The sequence below is a fragment of the Dermochelys coriacea genome, chromosome 19 (assembly GCF_009764565.3).
Source record: "Dermochelys coriacea isolate rDerCor1 chromosome 19, rDerCor1.pri.v4, whole genome shotgun sequence".
Lineage (NCBI taxonomy): Eukaryota > Metazoa > Chordata > Testudines > Dermochelyidae > Dermochelys > Dermochelys coriacea.
In genome coordinates, this window is record NC_050086.2 from 8,701,972 (window position 1) to 8,728,066 (window position 26,095).

The 26,095-nt window shown below is 42.9% G+C and overlaps 1 long non-coding RNA gene across 1 annotated transcript; it reads left to right on the top strand.

Annotated features, from left to right (window-relative positions):
* Positions 1-7,544: 7,544 nt before the first annotated feature.
* On the top strand, positions 7,545-25,843 carry LOC122458267. The gene is made up of 5 exons (XR_006278235.1): positions 7,545-8,470; positions 13,675-13,796; positions 19,135-19,234; positions 23,776-25,485; positions 25,647-25,843. It is a non-coding gene; the product is annotated as an uncharacterized LOC122458267 (long non-coding RNA).
* Positions 25,844-26,095: the final 252 nt, after the last annotated feature.

Below are 26,095 nucleotides of genomic sequence, written 5' to 3' on the forward strand. Positions count from 1 at the left end.
TTTTTGAGAAAGCGTTGTTTGGAAATGTCTTTTCCCCCCCAAAATCCTCGCCAAAACCTTACACCTCCCTTCCTAGGGAAGGCTTGATAAAAATCCTCACCAATTTGCATAGGTGAGCACAGACCCAAACCCTTGGATCTTAAGAACAATGAAAAAAGCATTCAGTTTCTTACAAGAAGAATTTTAATATAAGAAAAGGTAAAAAGAATCACCTCTGTAAAATCAGGATGGTAAATACCTTTCAGGGTAATTAGATTCAAAACATAGAGAATCTCTCTAGGCAAAACCTTAAGTTACAAGAAAGACACACAGACAAGAATATTCATTCTATTCAACACAGTCTAATTTCTCAGCCATTTAAAGAAATCCTAACCTAACGCATATCTAGCCAGATTACTTACTAAGTTCTAAGACTCCATTGTATGGACCCTTTGTTTCTCCCTCCCTCTAGCTTTGAAAGTATCTTGTCTCCTCATTGGTCATTGTGGTCAGGTGCCAGTGAGGTTATCCTAGCTTCTTAACCCTTTACAGGTGAAAGGATTTTTTCTCTGGCCAGGAGGGATTTTAAAGGTATTTACCTTTCCCTTTATTTATGACAGGTCTAAATATTTGATTAGACTGGAACATAAGTAAAGAGGCTAATCAAGTCACTATTAAGATAAGTGCAGGATGTTCTGTATTCTGAATTGCATAATTGAATTCCTTTGTAGATATCTTAAAACTGAAATCACTTTATCTTCTTTGTTTGAGCCCAAGCTTGTCTGACCTGTAATTCACAACTCTGAATCCTCTTGCTTCCCTTCCAACCTCTACTCTTTAATCCATGGATTTGTAATAGTGCAGCATTTGTTCAAGAAGTGATCGCTTGAAATATCTTGGCCTTGCCATTTCTTACCACTATATATGAGACTTAACCGCTGTGTATGTACTGAGTCTGACTGCAAATGCTGTGTGATTACGTGGGAGTCTTGTTGATTAATGCTACCTTTCTGGAAAGGCAGATCAGTTGGTTTATATAAGCTTCAGTTGCTGGAATAATCAGAATTCATCACACAGAAATCTATTCCAAGTTGCATTGAATTCTGTTAAAATGAAAATGCACCCATTGTAGTAAACCTAGGGATGAAATGCAAGTCATTGAGAGTTATTCTATTTAGCAGATCAGAGAACAGAAGGAAAGAGCAACGTTCTGTGCCAAGAGATGATGTGGTAGCAGGTATGTTGGGGGATGGCTTGAAACATAAAGTAAATTGAGTAAATCTTCAATTGATAAACCTTATTTGTTGGAGTATTTTAAGTTCTAGTCTTGCAGCCTCAGATGCTTCTCCAGTATGTTCTTACACAGATTCAAGTTCTTGAGTTTGGCCACTACCATGTTTAGATCTTTATGTCCTGAAGCTAATTTGTTAGGTACTTTTCTTTTTTGGACAAGAACTGTCCTACCTCCTGTGTTTGGAAAGTGTCTAGCGCACTTTGGGTGCTGATGTAATCAAAATAACTACACCAATGCAGAGTTCTGTGCTCAAAGCCATTAGTATAACATTTTTTGCACATTAAAACTTATTCTTAGCTGCACATAGTTTTACACAAATCAGTCTGCTAAGCAGAGGCCCAGGACTGGAGTATCAGGGCTGATATACACTGTGATTGAGGGGGATGAGGACACTTGCACGTCATCTGCCTACAGTATGCCTCTCGCACACCTGTTTTTCACTTTCACAAACACCAAATTCACTCCCATCTTGGATGTGGATTTTGTCTCACTTCAATAGAGCTCCTTTTTACAAGACTGTTTCAGTGGGTCTATAGTAAACCTCCCTTTGATTTCAGTGGGAGCAGAATGAGGTCAACACTGAGCATATTTGGAAAATTCCAGGTTCCCATTTCTAGCAATATGTTTTCACTTCCTTTCTTCAAAGCCCCATGTTCTGGGAGACCGTCAGCACGACAGTTCTGTAGTAGGTTCCCGTGTTGCTGAATTCTGTAGTGGAGTGAAATGATTTGAAAAACATTGACATTAGGATTTCATTGAATTTAAAATGAATAGCAACAATCAATGCCCGGTTGAAGTTGGTATCATGTAGTTTATGCTGCTGCTGCAATTAGTGCACATGGGATTCAGCACTGACAATACACAGCTGATAGTTTCGAAGACTGGGTGAGTGAGCTAGCAGCTTTAACAGCTGCATTAAAGTATGTGGGGATTTTTGCATATATGCAAGTCCCTGTTTTGTGCGTATGCTGTGTGGCCTTTTGTCATTGAGCGGTCAAGGCGTCAGACGTGGACACATGTTTGGGGCTGTTGGTGCTTTGTGAGGAATGTTTTTTCTGCCTTGTTAAGGTTTCCTTTTATCTAACTCTTTTCATTCCCCTCCATGCTTGTCCCCCTGTGAATGTAATGGGGAGGGGATGAGTGGGCAGGCCAGTAGTGCCTGTTCCTCCCCAATTCCAGCATCTTTCCTGCTATGAGGGGAAAGGCAAAGGCTTCCCTTTGCTCCTGCTCCTTATCCTATATCTCTTGGGGTTGGCTGGAGAGAAATGTGGATTCTACAAATTCCCAGTATTTGAAACTTAGCTCCGTTTGGCTGGCTGTGTCTGTCTGCGTTTCCCTGCTTAAACCCCACGGCAGATTAAGGATTGCTCATTTCCTGAGGGCTGCTCATGTATTTGGTTACCATTCTTCAGTGGTGGAGCTAAGGGGCTGTGTGTAATATAGGTGGCTCATGTTGCCATGTTTAATAGCTTTGTCTTTTGTGGAGACTGTAAAATACAAGTTATAGTAATGGATGCAGGGCTGACGAGCTAGAGGAAAGTAGGGAAAATTGTACTGGGGCCTTGAGGTTGGGAGCTCCCCAAATGTCTGTAACTGGGGTGACATGGGAGGGAGTGGGGCCACAGCAAACGTAATATACAGGGGCCCAAAATTTCTCTGAATGGGCCTTAACGGATGTCTCCTGTTGATAGCTTTTAAGAATGAGGTGAGTGTGTAGCCAGTCACTCTAGCTAAGATCTATGGTAATTCAGATTGCACTTGCAAATGAAATTCACAAGGTGGTGCTAAGAACTGAATAGTATAACTGATCCCATGAATATTCTTGATCGGCGCTCATTGTGGGAACTAGAATTTAATTAAGGGCTAATGACAGGGTGGGTAAAAATAGATTATTTAAAAAATACATATAAAAATGGGATTTTTATTTAAATCAGAGATTTTGATTTAATTTAAATACATTTTTCCTTTTAAAAATAAACCTACCTACCTAAAATTTAACTTGAAATTGACAGCCTATGTTAAGGCTAAAACTTAATTCAAATTATTTAAATAAATTATAGTAAAAAATACTGAAACTAAGATGAGAAATCTAAAAAAAATGATTTAAATGAACCTGAATCTTTTAACATGAGTGCAGTCAGTGCTCTGATGCCTCTGTTAACCAAAAACGTAGATACTCCCAGAATAAAGAAAAATATTGAAATTGTAATATACTTCCCTAACAATCATTTTGCTTCAGTTTCACTACAGAGAGAAGGGAGGTCAAATTTAAGGCTTGGTCTACGCTTGAAAGTTATATGGGTATAGCTATGTTGGTCAGAGGTTTGAAGAAATCACAGCCCTAACCAGTGTAGTTATGCTGACGTAACCCCCAGCGTACACGCAGCTATGCTGACAGAAGAGTGCTTCCATTGATGTCACTAATATTGTTCTGGGAGGTGGTATTCCTGCACCAACAGAAAAACTTCTCAAAAAGAGAAGGAGTACTTGTGGCACCTTAGAGACTAACAAATTTATTAGAGCATAAGCTTTCGTGAGCATCCGATGAAGTGAGCTGTAGCTCACGAAAGCTTATGCTCTAATAAATTTTAGTCTCTAAGGTGCCACAAGTACTCCTTTTCTTTTTGCGAATACAGACTAACACGGCTGCTACTCTGAAACCAGAAAAACTTTTGTCGGTGTAAGCTGCAGCTATGCTAGGGAACTATTCAAAGGGCAGGTCTACACTACAACTGGGATCGATGCTCTGAGATTGATCCACCAGCAGTTGATTTAGCGGGTCTAGTGAAGACCTGCCAAATCAACAGCAGATCACTCTCCAGTCGATCCCTGTACTCTACCTCCAATGAGAGAGTAAGGCAAGTCCCCATGTAGACCTCGTGGTAACTCAACCTAAGGTACATTGACTCCAGCTACGTTATTCACGTAGCTAGAGTTGCATAACATAGGTCGACTTACCACGGTTGTGTAGACATAGCCCAATACAGCTCTGATGGTGTAGTCCCTGTAGTATAGACATTGTGGCATTGCACTCCATATGATTTTATGAAAATATGCTAATGTGTGAATATAATGTAACTGGAATATGCTTCATGCTTCTTGTCTCTTGTAAGGTATCATTACAAATCTTATAATCTGAGTGTGGTCATCCTAATTGATAGATGGTGAATGATGCATTTCTTAACAAAAAAAAAAAGTAGACATTAATCTGAATAAATGTGTACAGATATAGTGCATCCTATAGGTTGGCAAAGATGTACCAAATTTAGCATAAAGGCTACATTTAGCTGCAAATCAACATTGATTAGTATAACCATTAAAATGAGACTGAACCTTTAGGAAAATAAAGTATGAATGCTAAAAAGATTAAAATGATTAAACCATCAGAATAAATAACTTATTTAAATTACTCCACCCTTTCTAGTGATTAATACTGTGTCTGAGTCTCACACCTATACCTTGTTTCATCATGTGCAAGACTAGGGCCTTGTCTACGCTACGGGGGGAGATCTAAATTACACAACTTCAGCTATGTGAATAACATAGCTGAAGTCGGCGTACTTAGATCTACTTATCGAGGGGTGCACCCTATACTGTGTCATCTGGAGACACTCTCCTGTCAACTCCCTTGCACCGCTCGTTCAGGTGGAGTATGGGAGTCGATGGGAGAGCGCTCAGCGGTCAATTTAGCAGGTCTTCACTGGACCCACTAAATCAAATGCCGATGCATCGATCACCATACGTTGATCCCCTGGTAAGCGTAGACAAGCCCTTGGCCTCTTGCTTCAGGGTTTAAGACAAACTTCTGGTGACTTAAAAGGTTTCTTACACTTTCCTCTGTAGCATCTGATGCTGGTCACTGTTGGAGACCAGATACTAAACTAGATGGGCCAGAGATTTGATCCACTATGGCAATTCCAATGTTCCTAGTGCTAATGGAAGCTCTGACATGGTTTCTCTCTGGGAGCAGGCAGTAGCCTTTGTACCTCCATTTCTCAACTAAAAATGAGATTGCCAGTACTTCATCAGGGTGTGAATGAAAATTATAAATCAATTTGAATGTGGAAAGCACTGTTTAAGGGAGAAGTCCTGAGGTTTGTCACATAGCTAGTAGTACAACTGCAGGGAAGCTATTTTCTTTTTCTGCATAATGAATTTAAAACCACCAACTGTGCAATGTGCTAGATGCAAAGTTTGCTGACGTGCTATATAAATCAGGGCTGTAGCCAAATAACAAATGCATATCACACAGAGCCATAGGGAACATATTGTGGGGGAAGATGTTTTTCTCCGGCTGGGAATTTTGTGCTTTATTTTATAATGTAATATAACTGATTCCTGGGTGCAGATGGAATCATCTGGTTGACTAATCTGGCTGAGATGAAACTAGCATTACTGGGCATGATCACTCAAGCCAAAAGATCATATAATAGCAATGCAGGGCTGGAACAGACCTTGAGAGGTCATTTAGTCCACCCACCTGCACTAAAGCAGGACCAAGTAAACCTAGCCCTGTCCTGACAGCTGTTTGTCCACCCAATGAGGGGAATTCCACAACCCCTCCTTAAAAGCCTATTCCAGCACTTAATTACCCTTTCTGGTTAGACATTTTTTCCTAATATCTAATCTAAACCTCCTTCGTTGCAGATTAATCTTACTATTTGTCCTACCTTTTGTGGACGTGGAGAACAATTGATCAGCATCCTCTTTATAAGAGCCCTTTACATATTTGAAGACTCATCAGGTCCTTTCTGGGTCTTCTGTTCTCAAGAGTAAACATGCCCAGTTTTAACCTTTCTTGATAAGTCAGGTTTTCTAAACCTTTTCTTATTTTTATTGCTCTCCTTTGGACTCTCTCCAGCTTGTCCACATGTTTTAGTGTGGTGCTGAGAATTGGACATGGTACTCCAGCTGAGGCCTCACCAGTGGCAAGTAGAATTGAACAATTACCCGCTGTGTCTTACATGCATCACTCCTGTTAATACGCCTCAGAATGTTAGCCTTTTTTGCAACTGCATCACATTGATTCTCAATTTGTGATGCACTCTAACCCCTAGATCCTTTTCAGCTGTACTGCCACCTACCCAGTTGTTCCCCATTTTGTATTTATGGGTTTGATTTTTTTCCATCCTAACTGTAGTACTTTGCACGTGTCTGTATTGCATTTCATCCTGTTGATTTCAGACCAATTTTCAATTCGTCACGGTTATTTTGAACTCTAATCTTGTCCTCCAAAGTGCATGTAACATCTTCCAGCTTAGTGTCTTCTGCAGATTTTGAGCATACTCTCCACTCCATTATCCAAGTCATTAATGAAAATGTTCAATAATACCAGACCCAGGATAGTCCCTGCAGCACCACACTGGATGCATCATCCCAGTTTGACAGCAAACAATCACTACTCTTTGAGTACGGTTTTCCAACCAGTTGTGCACCCACCTTATAGTAATTTAATCAAAACCACATTTCCCTAGTTTGTGGGACTATGTCAAAAGTCGTATTAAAATCAAGTTGTCATGTCTACTGCTTCCTCGCATTAATTAGGCCAGTAAGGCTGTCAGAAATTAGATAGGTTTGGCATCATTTTGTTTTTGAGAAATCCATGTTGGCTATTAATTATAACTAGGACTCTGATTTTTTTTCATGGAGGTTGTGGAAGTCACGGAATCCGTGACTTCTAGCAACCTCCATGGCAGCCGGGAGCTGCAGGGTCCCCCCACCACCACCACGGGCAGTGGCCAGGAACTGCGGGGTACACCTGCAGCCTGTTGGGGATACCCTATAACTCCCAGTTGCCATGGGCAGTGGGGCATCCCTGGAGCTCCTGGCCGGCCACAAGTGGCAGGGGCCCCCCCAGAGCGTCAAGCAGGCCTCTGCAGCTGCCTACCCACCGCAGGCAGTGTGGGGACCCCGCAGATGAGCTCCCCATTTTGTCATGGATATTTTTCGTAAAAGTCACTGACGGGTCATGGGCTCCCTTGAATTTTTCTTCATTGCCTGTGACCTGTCAGTGACTTTTGCTAAAAAATATTTGAGACAAAATCTTAGCCTTACTTATAACCCTATTATCCACTAGGTGTTTACAAATTAATTGCTTGATCATTTGTTCCAGTACCTTTCCAGGTATCAGTTAGGCTGACGGTCAATAATTTCCTAGGTCCCATTTGTTCCCTTTTTTAAAGATAGGCATTATATTGCCCTTCTCCAGTCCTTTGGGACCTCACCAGTTCTCTGAGTTCTTGGAGATAATTGCTAATGGTTCTGAGGTTGCTTCCCCTAGGGTACTTATGGAATCAGTTGAATTTTGTCCGGCCCTGCCAGCTTAAATATAACTTATCTAAATATTCTTTAACCTGTTCTTTCCCTATTTTGCCTTGTGTTCTTTCTCCTGGTTGTTGTTGTTATTTGTGTTAAGCATCTGGTCACAGTTAGCCTTTTTAGTGAAGACAGAAACAAACATTAAACATGCCTGCCTTCTTTTTGTTGTATGTGTTACTAGCCCTCCTTCTCTAAGTAGTAGACCAATGCTTTCCTTTGTCTTTTGCTTCTAATGTATTTATAGAACGTCGTCTTTTTGCCTTTTATGTCCTGGATAGGTGTATCTCATTTTGTGCCTTAGCCTTTCTAACTTTGTCTCTACATGCTTGCACTACTCTTTTGTACTCATCTTTAGCTATTTGTCCATGTTTCCACTTCTTGTATGATTCCTTTTTGATTTCCATGTCATTAAAGAACTCCTGGTGCAGCCACATTGGGTTCTTGCTATCTTCCTATCTTTCCTTTGCATCAGGATAGTGAAGATTCTGGGCCATAGAGGTTTGTACAGCATCAGTTTTGCTTTCAGTTTTCTGTCATGTTGTTTAGGTCTCTATTAATCAAAAAGTCACTGCTGCAGGCAAAAATCTCTGGTCCACACTCAGGATTCCGAGTCAGTGCTTGGAGGAGACAGTGTGAAAGCATCTCTCTATAAGTGCCAAACTAACTGAAATGAGGATGAGCAAAGGGGTAGTCTGATATCAGTGCCTCTAATGAATATTTGTTGGAGTTGATGTTTCTAGTCACCAAGTGATTATCTTTGGAGCTCTTATTTTTGCAGATATCTCAAGATTCAGGAGTTTCTCATCCAGAATGGAACCTTCTTCAGGAGACTGCATCATATGAATTGAACTTGCAGTGAGCAGTTATTTATAAGCTGATGTGAGTTAACTTGTAAGTTGCTTTATGGTTTCGGAAGAGACTGCACAATAAGTGTGAATTAAAAGATATTACTGTTCCCCCTCCCCGCCTTAAGACATCTTGAGATATACAGTATCACAAGCATTACATGGTGGAAGGGATATGTGGGACCACTGACTCCATCTGTCTACACAAATGCAGTGGAGTTCCTCAGATAGAGGGTGCATTGAGTATTAATTACTGGCTAAATCATTCTTACCTTAGTGTGCGTAATGTGTTCCGTCAACTTGACTCAGCTGCAGCTGTCCATATGCAAGAGTTGGACCGGTCACACTGCTTCTTCACAGGCTAAGAAGAGAGAAATTAGCACATCATTATTAGCTGGTGCCTTGAAGGAGTAATGGGGGGCGGGGGGGGGGGAAAGGATCACTTTGGAACAAGATCTTGCTGCTGTACTAAGGTAATAAAAAGGAGTGCTGAAGAGCTCAACTAGAAATTGAGAAGGGGATTTTCTCTGGATAACAAATATTTGTATTTGATTTAAAAACCCCAATACCTTAATCCTGTGGAGGAAGGAATCCTTTAACAGTCAATCCTTCTGTAAAGCTTTTTGTTAAAGGCCTATGATCAGATTCTCAACTTGTGTCAATTGTCAAACTTAGTTGAAGTAACTGGAGCTGTGACAGTTTGCACCAGCTCAGGATCTGACCCCCAGAGATTAGTTGAGGTTTTTCATAGGAGTGGGTGGGTGAGATTCTGTGGCCTGCGCTGTGCAGGAGGTCAGACTAGATGATCAGAATGGTCCCTTCTGACCTTAGTATCTATGAATCTAGTTTCACCCTGTGCAGCAGACTTACTGAAACACAACAATCACTGATCTGCTACTTTGGACAGGGACTTCCATTTACCTCCATTGTTTTGCGCTACTGATTTTACAGTTGTGCATTCCCCCCTCCCCTCCCAATCGGTATAAAAGCACAACCTCTGCGCCCTCAGTGACATTTTACCAAATTCCACCCAGTTTTGCTAAAGCCATATTACCAATTCCCTAGCATAACCTAGAGCACAGTCCAGATAGAGTTTTACTTTGAAAGTGAAAGAAGGCTATTTTGTCATGGCCTTTGCTGTTCCTAATAATCTTTTGGCTATCATAATTGCTTTTTAAATAATTGGTTTTATGCTTCCAAAGGCTACACGTGGCTCTGAGGTTATAGTAACCATTCTTAAAACTTCAGGTACTTTTCATGAATAATCTCCACAGAGACACACACATACACACATCAGAAAGAAGAGTCAACTCCCATTAAAGACAGACTGTCAGTTGGGTTGTAATTTAGTGAGTGAATTGACTGCTGATGTGAAAAAAATCACCTTTGTCACTGGGATAATTTTTTTTAATGAGACAGAAATGGGTTTGGCACCTTTCCAGCTTATTAAAGTCCTTGTGAACCACCATGCACCAGTACAAGGAGACGAGAGAAGAAAATTACATTAAGTGCATGATTGGCAAAACAAAATTGGGCTGATTTTTATTATTTATTTTTGTCTTACGAGCATGTGAATGAATCCTTCCATTATTTATGCTAAAGAATAAAGGGGACTCTCTGTCCTCCCTGCTTCTGAAAAAAAATTGTCCATGGTTTTCAATTCTTCAGCTCCTTTCCAAACAGCAAAAGTGGACGCCTCTCAGTTATATACATAGTGGGGACAGGTGTTCAGGGGTTCACCCACTCCGTGGACCCCTGAGCACCTGTCCCCACTATGTATATAACTGAGAGGTGTCCACATTTGCTGTTTGGAAAGGAGCTGAAGAATTGAAAACTATGGACAATTTTTTTTATATCTATAAAAATAGATATGCTCAAAAGATTCTCGGGGGAACAGGGAAGCAAGAGAGACTGGAAATAATTGGTGTAGCTTTAGGACAAGGTTAACAGAGCAGTCATGCTTAGAAACTTGGTTACTGTGGAATCCAAGGAATCCTGTAGGGGTAAAACCGGTCATGCTGCACCCTGAGAGAAGGACGTGCTCATTCATCCTCTCAAGGGCTAAGAAAATGTTTAGACCCAGGCATTCTGTGATTTAATTAACTATAGAATCTGTTACTCTAACCCTTTTAACACATCTTGCCATATCCATCAGCCTGAAATGGAATTGCTGGCACTTGTTCTTTAACTTTACAGCTTTGCTACGTAATGTACCTAATTTATGTGGCATGCACAAAACACCTTGTCTCAAGGTCAGAAGTGTGACTAATATGGAAGTGGTCCTTTCACAGCCACTGCTTACTTGCCAATATCTCATAGAGCATTAAATGCTTAGTAGCATGCTTTCAGTGCTAGGTGACATACTCAACTTGGAAAAATGTGGATATAGCCTGCTATTCAGTTTCATTCCTAAATATTTTTTGTTTATTTAGGAAGGGAGAGAACCCCCAAAAAACTATCCTAAGGTGCAGAACTGGGAGCTGGAAGATTTGGGACCTATTCTTGCCTCTTCCACTGATTCACTGTGTGAACCTGGGGAAGTCATTTCACCTCTGTCTGTTTTCCCATCTATAAAGTGGGGATAATATCTTGTGGAGGTGACGATATTTGTTAAGTGCTTTGATATCGGTGGATAACTAGGATCCTTTTGCCATAACCAAGGAGACTTGAGAATAATTACTCTGTTTGCTTCAATGGCTGTCTTAGTTGCTACACAAATGGTAAAGTGTTTTGTGCTCTGACCCTCGCAAACCAAAGTACCACCAATATTAGCTAATGAATAAGCGGTCTCTTGAACATTTCTGATGAGGTTTCATTAGCAAGACAGGTCTTCAGGAACCAATCACTTAGCAAAGCTTTTCATAGTGTAAGCAGTATAGAGCCCTGGAAAGCTTGGTGTATGGACCAATGAATCTGGATCTAATCCAAATTAACAAAAAATGGAGCTTCATATTCATTCAAGAGAAGGCGGCCTGGTGATTAAGAGCGATCTACAAAGCAAATATTTTATTGGTTTTGCTCTTTGCCGTGTATAAAGGAAATGTTGCTTGCTCTTTCACATGAGCAATAAAGTCACTCTTTGCTGCCAGTGCTTGGCTAGACCTCCAGCACACCTGACCCTCCCGTCAGAGCTGTAGCCTTCCCCCTCCTTAGCTGAGGAAAAGGGATAAACTTCGGGCCTTTCTGTTGCGACTTCAGTGGCTTGTTGTTGTAGGATTGTTGGTGAGTGCTGAACCGTGCTCCCTGGCTGGTTGTAAGAGGATTGCGCCAATTAACTAGTTTACCATAGGATTGCCCAGGAACCCTTGGTGTTGTGTGCTCACTTGATTATTCATGGGTTGCTCACAAGCCCTAGGTTATGTACAGTAATTTGAATCCTAGGTTGTTGCTTTGGCATACTAACTGCATTAATGAAGTGTGATGACTGACTTAGCTGTGTGCACTATATTATAGGGCTGCTCCATTGTGACTGGATGGCTGCTGCTACAGATTTTTTAGTTGGTGGAATAAAGACTGTAAACATTGATTGGGGGGAAGTGTTAAAAATATACCCAAAGAATAACATGGAAGTATGAACAGATACAGGTCAAACCTGAGATATGTCACTTTCTCTTCAAACTTTTGTTCACGTTCTCTCCGGTGTGTTGATTTCCATATTCAATATTTCTCTTTAACATTTAAATCTCACATCTCACTGCCCTCCCTCTGCCTTTGCTTTGTTCGTCAGCGCCTTGGTAATTGCTTACTGTAGGCCTGGCCTGTGACATTACGCTGCGCTTCTCTGGTAAATACAACGCTCTCCTCTTGTGAATGCAGCTATTGTGAAACAGGCCTAGTGGAGGGCTGGCAGTGAAAAGTCCCCACGAGAAATGTCTGCTCAGCTAGGATCAAGGGAGGAGAATTCCCACGAATGTGCTGTTGATGAACTACAATGGGGGAAAGCAGAGGGATAATACCAAAGAGAACACATGCCCTAGAAGCAACTCACTCACTTCTGTACTAAAAGAAAAGGAATACTTGTGGCACCTTAGTGACTAACAAATTTATTTGAGCATAAGCTTTCGTGAGCTACAGGTCACTACACAGATGCGTAGAATGGAACGTATAGTAAGAACACACACACACACACACACACACACACACACACACACACACACACACACACACACACAGAGAGAGAACATGAAAAGGTGGAAGTAGCCATACGAACTGGAAAAGGCTAATTAATTAAGATGAGCTACCCACAACAGTTCACCCTGATTAGCAATTTGTGAGCCAAGGCTAGCTGGCTGGTATGGGAATGGGTTATGTGGACTCCGTTGTGTAGGACCTGGGGCATTGCATGATTGTACTCTCTGCTTTGTGGAATTCCCCAGCCTTGTCACGCATGATGTACCTAGACTCTTTGACTGTGTTAAAGCTATGCTAAGGGATTCCAGCACACATCTGTCTTACTGTAAGAAAACTAAGAAAGTCTGTTTCAGGCTCTTGCCTCAGGGCACAATTTACTGGTTACACTGAAAGTGTAGGCAAAATACCAAAATAAAGTAGTTCCGCTGCCCAACATGGGCTACAGTCCCAGCTGCTTTTCCCTCACCTCTCTGTCCTTCTGAGTTTTTGCTCTAAGCTGTGGGAGTCATTTTCTACTCCCTGCAGTTCCCAACTCCCCAGGCCTCCTGCCCTGGATTCGCCTAATATCCAGGTTCTTTCCCCTGCACATATCCAGCTCAGCTTGAGCTTCTTTCTGGCCTTTATAAGGATCAGGTGCTCTGTAGGCCACCACCTGACTCTTAGCCCCTGAGCTAAGAGGCAGCTGATTAATCACAGGTCAGACTGGGTCTATCTCCCCTTAAAGTGGCCAGTTACCATGTGACCGGAACCTTAGTATAAAACATGCCTAATTCAATAGAGCTCAGATCATGGTTTTCAAGCTGAATTAGCTTGCAGTTTTCTATGTGAAATCTCCTTTTGCTGTTCTCTGCCCATGCCCCTTAACCTCTCCGTCTCTTTGTAAACAGCTGTCCTTGCATGTGTTCCTAAACCCACTTAGTTTAGCATCTTTTGATCTGTTTTGTGCTTTTGCTACTTTGCAACTGGATATTTTGATAGCACTGTGTGGTTGGAGCTTGGACAGCGACTGCCTAAAGGAGAGAGAGTGATTGATGGATACTTGTTCCTTAAGTGGAATGTGGGACATTACAGTAATTTGTAACCAAGCTAACAATTCTTTCATTCTAGCAGTGACAGCAAATTGGAGAGGTCAAAGGCTCTGAAAGATGGGAGAGCATCCACCGGCGATAAATGTATGTTCATTGCAGCCGACACCCAGTCCCGCACGGTTGAATGCCAAGTTATGCCTTGTAAGGCAAATATTGATTGCCTTGGGTTTTACTCCAATTATCATACATGAATAATGGAGCCCTCACCTTTAGGAATCATTGTTATAGCCCTGTGATGAGTGTGTGTTACATGTGCCAGCTATCAACGGCAGTTAACTTTGTTGACGGTTTCAATTGCTGTTGCTGGAAGCCGGGTCCCTACCAGAAGAAAAACGCTCAAATGTCAATAATGAGCATACGTGTGTGGAGTAACTTTCAACCTGAGGACATCCAAAGTGCCTTACAACTTTCACTGATGGATTTTCAGGTTGTGCATATGTGTTGCTAGGGTGAGAAGCAGATAGACGAGACTCTCTTTGCTCACCACTTAGCAGATGTTCCTGTCTAAGTCCATCACATCCCTTCGATCCCTCTTCCACCCTGCCCTCCTTATCCCATTGATCACTTTTCTCTGCAGTGTCAACGGCTCCTCCCGTTTCCCCGGGTGCTCAGATTCTTCCGTTTTCCCCGCCATTGAAATTCAAGTTGGCCAAGGCCTGGGCCTAGCGGAACTTTGTGGTTCTGGGCTTGTTCCTTGCACTGTGAACAACTGTCTTCAGTTCAGTTCGTTAGCCTTTCAGATGAGCAGGTTAGGGACACCAGGCCACCAAACAGAACTGGCAGAGAGGCTGAATTCAGTCTTGTAAGGGCTGACTCTCTTCTTTGCCTAAACTGCAAGAAAACCAGACGTGCATGGACAAATTCTCAGTTTGCTCTTGGCCATGAATACAACTGCTGAGCCAGTCTCTCCCCTGGGTCCAACACCTTTGCATTGCCTGAGGGGTGCAAAGGGGCCAGAACCTGGCCCTACTTTCCCAGCTGAGGATTCCCTTGGTGTAGGGGGAGCAATCAGAGCTGGCATCTAAGAATTATTCCTCCCTAGGGGGCTTGATCATATGTTGGGGGAGGTAGAGGTAGGAGGTGATTCAGTGCTGTGAATTCTCAGCTCATGTACGGTCCCTGACCAAATGCATCCGATGAAGTGAGCTGTAGCTTACGAAAGCTTATGCTCTAATAAATTTGTTAGTCTCTAAGGTGCCACAAGTACTCCTTTTCTTTTTGCGAATACGGCTGCTACTCTGAAACCTGATTGTTATAGTGGTGCCCAGGAATCAACCAAGAATGGGCCCCATTGTGATAGGCATCATAGAGACACAGATAAGAAGCATGGACTGTCTACTCAGGGACCACAGTCAACTGTCATAAGTTAGAGCAGCCTTGGGGTTGTGTAACTTGCATTGGGTTTGGAACACCTGAAGCCTGAGAATCAGTGAGCTGGAGCCAGCAGGAAGCCAGTTACATCTCCCCTCCCAGTGCAGCTGGAGCGAATCTGACCCATTGTGGAAAATAATTTGCAGGTGCAATTGCAAACATGGCCTCCAGTGTCAGTCAGATTTAAAATAACACTATGCAACTATTGGGGTGTATTATGGCGGGCCTGTGTGCTGGCTAACCGTTTTTATGCTGCTCATCCAGCCAGTGTATATGCATCTGACAAGGGCAGCATGTTTACATAGCAGGTTGTCATAAGTCATATGAGGTTTGCAGTTCACCCCAGCAGAAAGAGGCTGTCCCAAAGTCTTTTACACCGCTTAAATCCTAGAATGGGTCTGGCCTGGAAATCTGCAGCAGAACACCCACCCTGTGGGTCATGGAAGGGTTCTCCGTGCCAGTCCCAAATAGGCAAGTGCATGGCTGAAGGGAGGATTCAGGGTAAGACTATGGGTCTGTATTTACATGGAGCAAGAGGCCCGGAAACCCTACTCAGTGTTCCGACCTATAGATACTAGTAGCGTCCAGGAAAGGGTCTTGCTGCACCTCATCTGGTGAATTACATCCACCCACAATCCCTATGGACTCCCAGCACAAATTCGTAAGTGATCATGTGTGCATGTGAATTTCACCCACAATCACAATAGCATCTGGGTAATGGAGACGTGGGGGGGGGGGGGATGAGAGGGGCAGAGGTTATAGCTGAAGTCATGAAAGGGTTAACTGCATAACTCTAGGGCTGATGAACTGAAGGAGGCCCAGCTTTCATAATATTTAACCAAGTGCATGATGTTCAAGGAGCCCTAACTCTCTATGGTCCCAGGACCAATCCTGTCTTAAATGAGCTCAGTGTAGCTGAGTACACAAGCATCTAATCTGGCCTTTGCACCTGGGAGCTGCAGCTCAGGTAGGTTCTGTTCTTTGCCTGATGCTAATATGCACGTGGTCACAGAATGTGCATATTCATTATTAATGAGCAAGCAATAGGTCATTTGAATTTAAATGGCATCGCAGGTGAATACCCTCTAGTTGCTCATTTACATAAACCAAATAATCTTTTAAGGTTAAAATCTGAACCGTAACAACCTCTTGCATATCTACTTATGTAGATTTATTCCAGGAAAGAAGAAAGTGTTTTATCATCATCTGAGCCGTACTGAGCCAATGAAGTTTGTAAACAGCTGTACAGACTAATTTGCTTGAACAGCTACCTGCTGTTTATAGCATTTAAACGAGGTACAAATTGTCTAGAAATATAGTGATTCACAGTTAGATTGAAAGTCACAACTTGCTGTGGGGGTGAACAACCCAAAGTATTAAAACCTTCTTCCAAACTTCTTTTCTAGATTCCCTTTCCCAGAGCGATAGCCAGAACCTGCCACTGCGTAGCTTACTACCAGCCTCACGCCCACTTTCTATGTATTATTACATGCACGACAGCTATATTATTCATTTTAACATGGCAAAGTCAAGCACTCAGAAGTTAGGAAATGGCAGAAGTAAGGGGGTCTGTGGAACCTTAAATCAGCCCCCTGGTATGTGTGCATTAAGATGATCCATGCTTCCCTCTCTCATGCTCTAAAAATAACTCGCTGCCACAGCATCCCTTCCATGGTGACTCAGATGGCAGGAAATAAAATCCACACTCTTAATTTAATCATTCTTTAGTCTAACGTACAATTAAACCACTAGTCCTGAGCTGGTTGGCTCTGAGAGGGGTGTTTGAATGCCTTGTGCTAAACATATTTAACTTCATATGTGGACATTACTGGAAGAACTGGCTGGAGAGGACCATGGTGACAGTTGCCTCGTTTGTGGTGAACAGTGACACCTTGGAGACTTGTGAGTAACTAATGGAGGAAGTGGGGAGTTTCTGGAGCTGTTTGCAGAGCCAGCCCTGGAAAGTCATTTTGTGACAAATTATCACATTCTAGGCTTAAAAAAACAACTGTTCTACTTCTTCCTAACTTTAAATCCGCCATCCCCACTTCCCCTACCTCCGCTGGCAACGCTGAATCCCTGGCCACCTCCCTGCTCTCACTGGAGATTTTGTACAGATGTGGCTTGGTGCTTGCATCCTGACAGGCAGGGGGTCGGCACTAGAAGCAAAGTATGACTCTCAGACGCTATTTCTCCAATAAGGGAAGGATCTATACCTCCTGTTGAAACTTGGACTGAGAACTTCTGAACCTATTTAAGCTGTGGACAGATTCACTGGCTGGGGAGGGAAAACAAAGTCCCACCCACATGCCTTGTGTTCAGGGCTCACTTTGTCAACAAATAAGGCCCCAGAACAAGATCAAGTAAACTTTAACTAGAGGTACCTAACAACCCAAAGGCTTTCCAAGCTTTCTGCACCTTGAAAAGTATGTCGTCTTATCTCCCCTTTCAGTAGCCCTTCTGGCTACTATGGAGAGACCCTGTAAAAACACCCCTGATCCTGGGGCTACATTATAATGCCATAGCGGCACAGCTGCAGTGCTTCAGCATAGCCACTCATTACAGTGGGTTCACTACAGGTTCACTACTAGGGTTCACCCTAGTTTCACTACTGGTTCCCTAGGGTTCACTACAGAAGGATTCCCCTATTGCTGTAATTAATCCACCGGGAGAATTTTCCTGTCGACCTAGCACTGCCTACGGTGCGGGTTAGGTCGGCTTAACTATGTTCATTGGGGTGTGGATTTTTCACACCCCTGAGCAATGTAGCTGGGTCAACCTAACTTTTCAGTGTAGAATGGCTCTGAGTCTCTCCTGGCTGCTTCTCCTGCCTCAAAGTCGGGAAGTCTTGTACGTGGTTTCCTGTAGGGCCCGTTCTTGTGCCCTACAGCTCCTAGTTTCTAGGGCCCATGGGTCATACCAGGCACACTGCGATGCGCATACATGCTCCAAGGCCCAGTGCCCTGTTGCAGACCCATCTGATAGTTTGCATTTTACCTGCTGAATTGCAGCAGAAGGCAGGTCAGAGGTGGTGATCGTGGGATGAAAGAAGCAGCAGCAGAGAGATGGGGAGAAGCTTTGAATATAGTTATGTCATGGGCAGGAATAGCAGGAACTGTAAAGGCTACTGCACATTCTCCAGCCTGTAAGCAGGACTAGCAGCAATTAATCTGCTTGTCTCCTTCACAACAAAGAGATTCCTCTCATTCTATGGCCAGCCGTATCAGTTGCTTTCCCTTATTACCCTGTCCAGTATATGGCAGCTCCTTGCACCTTCATCTTAAGGTCAATAGCACTGATAGCTGGGGAGGGCTCCACTACTACGTCATTGATTCTGAGTCATTCTCAGTCTCTGCCTCACTGCTGACTCGACTCTACAGGGGTGAGGAGAACTGTTCCTGACATGAGCATGGAGTGGCTAGAGCTGGGATTGTCGAGTGGGATCTTCACAAGGGGCTAAAGGGAGATAGATGCACAGCTCCCATTGAATGGCATTGGGCTCCTAACTCCCATAAGCACTCTTGAAAACCCCATTGTGAGCAGATGAATGGATACTGAAGGAGGTATGAAGGGAGTCAAGTGGTGACTCAGCACCAGGGGTGGATACATTAGACGTTCACAGTGTGGGCAGAATGGATGGGTTAGAGATCACAGAGGACTCCCCTCATACTTGTGTGCCTTGGATACGACATCTGTGGGAAAACAGGCACAGGGGAATGGTCATGTTTCCTGCAAGTGAGGGTGTGGCCAGTGTATATCTGTGCTGCATAGATCCTCCCCATGACCAAAACCCCCATGTAGGAGCCAGACGTGGGGCCAGAGCCAGGAGGTCAAACATGGCCAGGTCCACCATATGGGCTAAAGCCCCATATCTGCTACTTGCCCTCCTAACAACCAACAGCACTCTGAGACCCTCTGATGGAAGTTGCTACATTGCTGCTATTTGTACTGTAGTAGCATCTAGAAGCCCCCTTCAGGGATCAGATCCTGTTGTGCTAGGCACTGTACATATATAATTAATAAAACAATCCCAGTTCCAAAGAGCTTGGCATTTCTAAGCCTGTAAACTTAGACTGTAAGTATAATTAATTGTCTCTCATTTTATCAGAGCTGCCAGTTATAAATCACCAGCATCCAGATGTGGATAGGAGCTCATCCTCCTGGAAACAGCAGCTTAGTCAGAGTCCTTATCAAAGCAGCGATGTTCTGTAAGTCTGCCTAGCAAATAAAAATCCATCAGGGTGTGAGACATAGTCTGGCTTGCCTCCCAGACATGACAATACCTCAGCACCTCTGGGGATGTCTGGGTGATTTATAAACTTGAAAGGCAGATCTTTGCTATACCAGCGGTATATCTGTCTATCCTCATGTGATAAAACAGCAAAATAATAGTGTTAATACCCAGCCATCCACTAGGCCTCGGGGGTCCAATACATTCAGAAAGACAATTTTGGTTCTGTATTTGCTTTAGGTGTCTGACTAGGGATTTAGACTGCACTTATCTGACATACCCTGGCTTAGTGTCACAGTAATTGTCATAAAATGCTGCTTGGGGAGACCCAGGGGGAGAACTGACTGGCCTGGTCTTGTCCTACTTACTAGTTGATTAAGACAGTAAAACGCTTGTTCCAGTGGTTAGCAGCTCATGAGTTCATTTCTGCCTATCCAATAGGAATCAAAAGCATATATTTGATGCACCGATGGTTTTGGGGTTCATAGAATCATAGAAGATAGGATTGGAAGAGACCCTCGGAGGTCATCTAGTCCAACCCCCTGCTCAAAGCAGGACCAATCCCCAACTAAATCAAGGATGACGGTGCTGGACTTGGGTTCAGATCTAGGTGCAGTTCCCAGCTCTGCACAGACTTTTCCTGTGCTCTTGGGTCAGCCACTTGCGCCCTGAGTGAGGAAAGCGTGTGCTACCATCCCTCTGAAGATGTAGGTGCTGTTCTGAGTAGGAATCCTTTCCTGAATCAGGGCCATAGCCTCTTTGGCCCAGATCCTCCAAGGTATTTAGGTGTCTAGCTCCCATTGATTTAAATGGGAGTTAGGTGCCTAAATACATGTGAGGCTCTGGGCCTTTGTGCCTCAGTTCTCCATCTGTAAAATAGAGATCATAATCCTTCTGTTCTGTGTCTTCTCCATTTAGCCTGTGAGCTTTTCGGGGAAGGGACTGTCTCTTCCGATGTGTATACAGCAGCCGGCACCATGGGGGCCCAAACTCAGCTGGGCACTCCAGGTGCTAGCATTATACAGCTAATAATAACATACCACAATGCAATTTTGATTATTTTAACCCAAAATTTGGACTGCAACAGAGTACTACCCATAATGAGCTAAATTCACACTTGACCTAAGCCAATGGAATTCCATTAGGAACAGATTCAGTGGAACAGGTTGATCTTTAAATGGGTCTATTTACAATCTAGGCACACTTGGAGGAGGAGGAAAAGGAAATGAAACTCGGAGGAAAGATGATCTCATGCAGGGTGCTGGAAGATTTATGATCTCCCACCCCCCCACACATTTAAAGGGCCAGATTCTGAACTCATTTATAACATGCGGCATTGCGATCATAATGTCATGCTTTAATGGTCATCTTGGTAGGTCACTTAACCTCTCTCAGCCGTCATCTGTAAAAGAGAGATGAATTAATGCAAACCAAATGAATGTTTCTATGTTACTACAGTACAAAGTTCATCTTTCTTTCCCATGCTTCATTGATCCTGAGCTACTGTAATGCACCCTAGGCAGTTTTCTCTAAGCTGCACCAGGGGAATAGACTGGTGCAGAGCAGCCCAGAATTGGGGAAGTGCAGCGGGCACCTTTATGAGCTGGGAGCTGTTTGGCTGCGGCTTAAGGTCTGCACCGTTGGTCCAAATTCATGTTATCAGTTTCCAGCTGCAAAGCCATTGACTTCGGTGGGGTTTCACCTTGGTAAATGCGAGCAGGAGGAGGGCACAGCCCTATTTTTGTGCCATGCTCTTTCTGCTATGCTTGCGGTAAAGAACACTGGTGAGAGAGCTGCTGAAGGCAACTGCATTGACTGGCACTTGTATTGTTAGACATGGCAGTCCTCTAATAAATCCTGGCAGCTTAGCAAGAGTCTGCTGTGGAGCTGTACAGTTTTGTATCAAGCAAGAGGGATTTAATGTGGTTTCCTTCCCCCCCCCCCCCAGTGTTAGCTAACATCCTGGAGAGAAAATGTATTGATTCTCTGCCATTACTCTAATTGGATTGATCCTCTCCAGATGCCGTTAGCATGCTGATGAAAGAGGGCAAGTGGGACTGCGTTTCCACATTCTGGTCACATACAATAGAGAGCATGGTACAAGATGTGTTGATGTTAGTGTATGTATTTGTATTCTGCACAGGATCATCCTCCAGGGCCTTTTACAGAACTTGGAGGCTATTAGAAGGCAACATCAAACAGCATTTCTTCAATTAAGATTTCAAGCCAGAAACTGGTCCATGGGAGCTGCTCAGCTGGGAGTTGCTTAGGCCTTGCATAAAGTGTTCATTAGGGAAGCCATTGGTCTAACAGCATCTTTCAGGTATTTCCTGTGGCTCCAAAGGGTGAAGAGGGTAGAAAAATAAGAGGAATGCTCTTGTTCATGGTATTTGATTTGTTGTACTTCAGTGTACAGTAACTGAGAGACATCTCAGTCAAGTTCAAATCTTTCATTGGGTTTAAACAAGTCCAGTTTCAATATTTCTTTTTCTCTTTTGGAAGAGCAATGTGATTCTATTTGAGCATCATTTTGTCACCAGAGCCCATGTTTGCATTTTAGTTTTGCATTTTAGTTTTGGATTTAATAAAACAAGAAACAGCCCATGAGATTGATGCATATCTATCTGTTGCGGGCTTTCAAATGACACCATTTGCATAAAAATAGATGGAGAAATGGCAGAGCCTTTCACTGAAAATTCATTAACTAATTTACTCAGACATACATGGGAAACACTATTTTAGATATAAGGAATAAAAAAAGCATACAATAGACTTTTTGGATTATTCTTACAGCCCTTTCTGTTGGTAGCTCCTCTCTCTAGAGGCAGCAGAGGGATGTGTCTTGTAAGATTTTAAAGAGTCCACACCAAAGCCTTGCATCTCTGCCTCCTTCAGGCTTTGGGGTGGGGTTTAAAATCAAAACCCAAATCTGGGTATGGTCCCTGTTGGTACAAAGGGAGCAGCTGAAACCTTTGATCTGAATTCTCCCCCCAGTGGGATATTCAAATGGCAGACTTTGTAAGCCTTGGCCAATTTCTGATCTTCAAGGAAGTAAGAAGGGCAGCGGCTTCAAGGGGTGCAGAAATGCACCCCCCCCAGTTGTTGTTGCCCATTTTTTACTAACACAAAAGTATCGCCAGCATTAAGAGCTGCAAGGCCCCAAGCTGCCAGAAGGGGAGAATCAGGCAATGAATCAACTGTGCCCCATCACCGGCCAGGAGGTGATACCAGGGAGGATCTGACAACGAGTTGCCCACGCAACCTTCCACTCCTGTTGCCCATGAGATACGGGGCCTCTAAATGAGTGGGGATCCTTCCCAGGTGGATATTTGCGCTGCTTAAAGGCAGCCTGCTGTTCCTCCCCCTTAAACATCCTCCAAATTACTGAAGCTTCTAAATCAATTGCAGGGCATAGACTGGCGTTTGCAGCATTTCATCTGCACAGAGATGGAAGCAAGGTGAAAACTGGAGCCCCGTCTTCATTCTTGCAGGCTTGAGCCGTATTGTGCTTTTATGTAGGGCCCTAACACAGGAGAGGGAACCTGCAAAAAATACACGTTTTGTTCGTTCTCTGAACCCTGGGCACAAACAGAGGCTGAGCCAAAACATTTAACTACCAAATGCATTAATTACTATCCCTGGGGTAGGCAACACATGCCAGTAACCAGGGAAAACCATGTAGATACTTGGAAAGGACATGGATTGTTAAATGATTCTTAAAATGCGATTGCTGCCACTAGAAGTTGCCAATTTCAATTTCCTAGAACTATTTGTCCTTGAAGCTCTGCTTGAAGAGTGTTAACCTAAGCTGAGCAGCTGCCCAGGGGCACAAAAATTATGAACTGAAGTCAGCTTCAGCATGAATTAATATTATGGGCTAGATCCTCGCTAGCACCATTGGCCAAATCACTAGCTCCATTGACTTCAGCCGTGCTATGCTGACGGACATCAGCCCAGGATTTGGCCCTGTATTTTCAGCAGTATCAGGTGCCAACTTTGGGACCAATCCTGCAAGGTGCAGAGGGCCTTCAGCTCCTTTAACTTCAGCACTTCACAGGATCAGGCTCCTTTAGAATGTGAAGTTAATACTAAAGTCTGACATTCAGTCACTCCCGATGAAAATGAGCCATCTAGGAACAGCTGGTCATGAGCTGTAGCAAATGCAAACCAATTTGTCCCAAAGAAAAGTTTCAAATTTTTTCCCTGTACCACCCGTAAATCTGACAGGCTAACATCTGCTGATGAGATTTCATAAACAAATCTTGCTTGACAAGGGCGAAATAAAATAATAATGAGGAATATCATTGTAGATGATAGATAGGAGGTGATGGATCTAGTTGAGCTGCATTCAGTTTAGCGAACCTGCCTGGGTGGGAATTACTGGGGCTACATTCCTGGGTGGGAATTACTGGGGCTACATTCCTGAAGGGGGGTATTTTAAATTATAAGGAGGAAACCACTGGAACAGGATGTAGGGACACAAGGATTTAACCTCAGCTTTCCCTTCCTTTTGGACAGATTCTCACAGGAAGGTCCAGGCAGGATGGGTTAAGCTCAGACCGAGAGCCCCAAGTCTGAATTTCGCTGTGTGTAGCAGTTGAGTAAGAATGTTAATAGTTTTTAATCATGAGAGGCTGTGTGGTTCAATGCTTGGTGCAGGGGATTGTGAGTCAGGGCCCTGGCTCCTATTCCCATCTCTACCTTTCTGGATGGCCTTGGGCAAGTTACTCTGTCTCTCTCGCACTCTCTGCTTCAGTATGCTCTGGTTTAAAGTGGATCTAAGAATCCTTGCCTCGTTTACAGGAGTGCTGTGCTATTGTAGGAACATAAAAAGTGCCACACCAGACCAGAACAGTGGTCCAGCATTTCCTCTCCATGCAGAAGATGCAAAAACCTTTGCAAATAAGCAGTTATGGAACAATGTAGCCATAGAGTCTCTTTGTAATGTTCGCCAGTTAGTGGTTGGCTTATACCCTGAAACATGAGGTTTGTATCCTTGCCAAACTTTTGTTTGATTGTGTTTTCTTATTAATCCTTCCTTAGATAGTCTCATTATCCACAAAGGCAGGGATTTTCAAATGAGTCTAAACACGCACATCCTATTTAATTTCAGTGAGATTGAGTTTCTAATTCCTTTAAATGCCTCTGAAAAGTCCATCCATAAATACTGATCCTTTTTGAATATTTGGGCTCAGGGACATCATGGGGCAATAAGTTCAAAGGCTAATTGTGCATGGAGAGGGGAAAAGCATTTCTTTTTATAAGTTATAAATGTACTGCCTTTTATTTTCAAAAGCATTTTAAGATTTGGGGTTGAAAAATGGCTGCACAAATACTAAAATGTTAGAAATGCAAAATCATAATATATTGCATAATGGTTCTGTAGAATGGAAGCCATGAATGCAATACAGTACAATTAACAGAAAGGGCATAGCCTAGTGTTCTGATGATAGAAGAGAGAGGGAGGCAGGAATCCCTGTGTTCTAATTCCCTAGTTCTGATACTAGTTCCCTCTTTAGCTGTGGATACGCCACTTTTCTGACTCATTTCCAATCACTGCAAAATGTGGACAATGTTTATTCCTACATAAAGGTGTCATGAGGATTGGTTATTTATTTTGCAAAGCATTTAGAAGGTAAGTACTAAGTATTAATTATTATTATTATTATTATTATGGAAACCTTCCAAAATAACACATCTACCAATCACAGAAATAGGAAAACATCTGAAAGCTTTCACAATTCAAAACCACTGTGAACCTCATTAAAGAAAGAAGCTTCCTTTTAATGGAAAAGATGAGGGGTCAAGGAGTCCATTGAAATAGAAGAAAAGGTCACCCACAAGTGAAAGAGCTTAAAGAATGTTAGAAAGTAGGTGAAGCTAATACAGCTAGATAGAAATAAAGTGATCCTTAACTATCCTGCAAGCCACCACCATATGCTGCCTTTTAATAGAGAAGGAAACTCAGTGGTGATTAATGGTAATGGACTTGGCACACTTTGGAGCTCATTTATATTGCTGATAAAAATGCAACATAGCACAAAAAGGGTACTGCAGCCCAGAACTTGTGACTTAACATCTGCACCTCTTAGATTCCAGAATGTGGACATCAGCATAGAGTTGTGCAGGACAGCTGTTTCTGTACATTAGAAATATTGCCCTCTCATGCTGTGCTCCTTGAGGGAGAAGTGAGCATCACCTTGTTTACCAGTAAGCTAAGTTTTACAGGTTTCAGAGTAGCAGCCGTGTTAGTCTGTATTCGCAAAAAGAAAAGGAGTAATTGTGGCACCGTAGAGACTAAGCATAAATAAATAAATAAACTATGCTCAAATAAATGTTAGTTGCCTAGGTGCCACAAGTACTCATTTTCTTTTTGCTAAGTTTTACAGTAGTTTGACGTTTACAGAAATCTGCAATTTTAACATCTTCTGTTGCAAGATGGTGAATTTATATACCTGAAGGCTTCTTCAATCCAAATGCTGGAAGCTGAAACTAGACAAATTTCAGAGTGGAAATAAGGTGTAGTATTTTAACAGTGAAGGTGATTAAGCATTGGAACAATTCACCAAGGGTTGTGGTGGATTCTCCATCACGGCAATTTTAAAATCAAGACTGGATGCTTCTCTAAAAGAGTGGTAGCCATGTTAGTCTGTATCAGCAAAAAGAATGAGGAGTACTTGTAGCACTTTAGAGACCAACAAATTTATTTGAGCATAAGCTTTCGTGGGCTAAAGCCCAGTTCATCAGTGAAGGGGGAGTGGGCTTTAGCCCATGAAAGCTTATGCTCAAATAAATTTGTTAGTCTCTAAGGTGCCACAGGTACTCCTCGTTCTTTTCT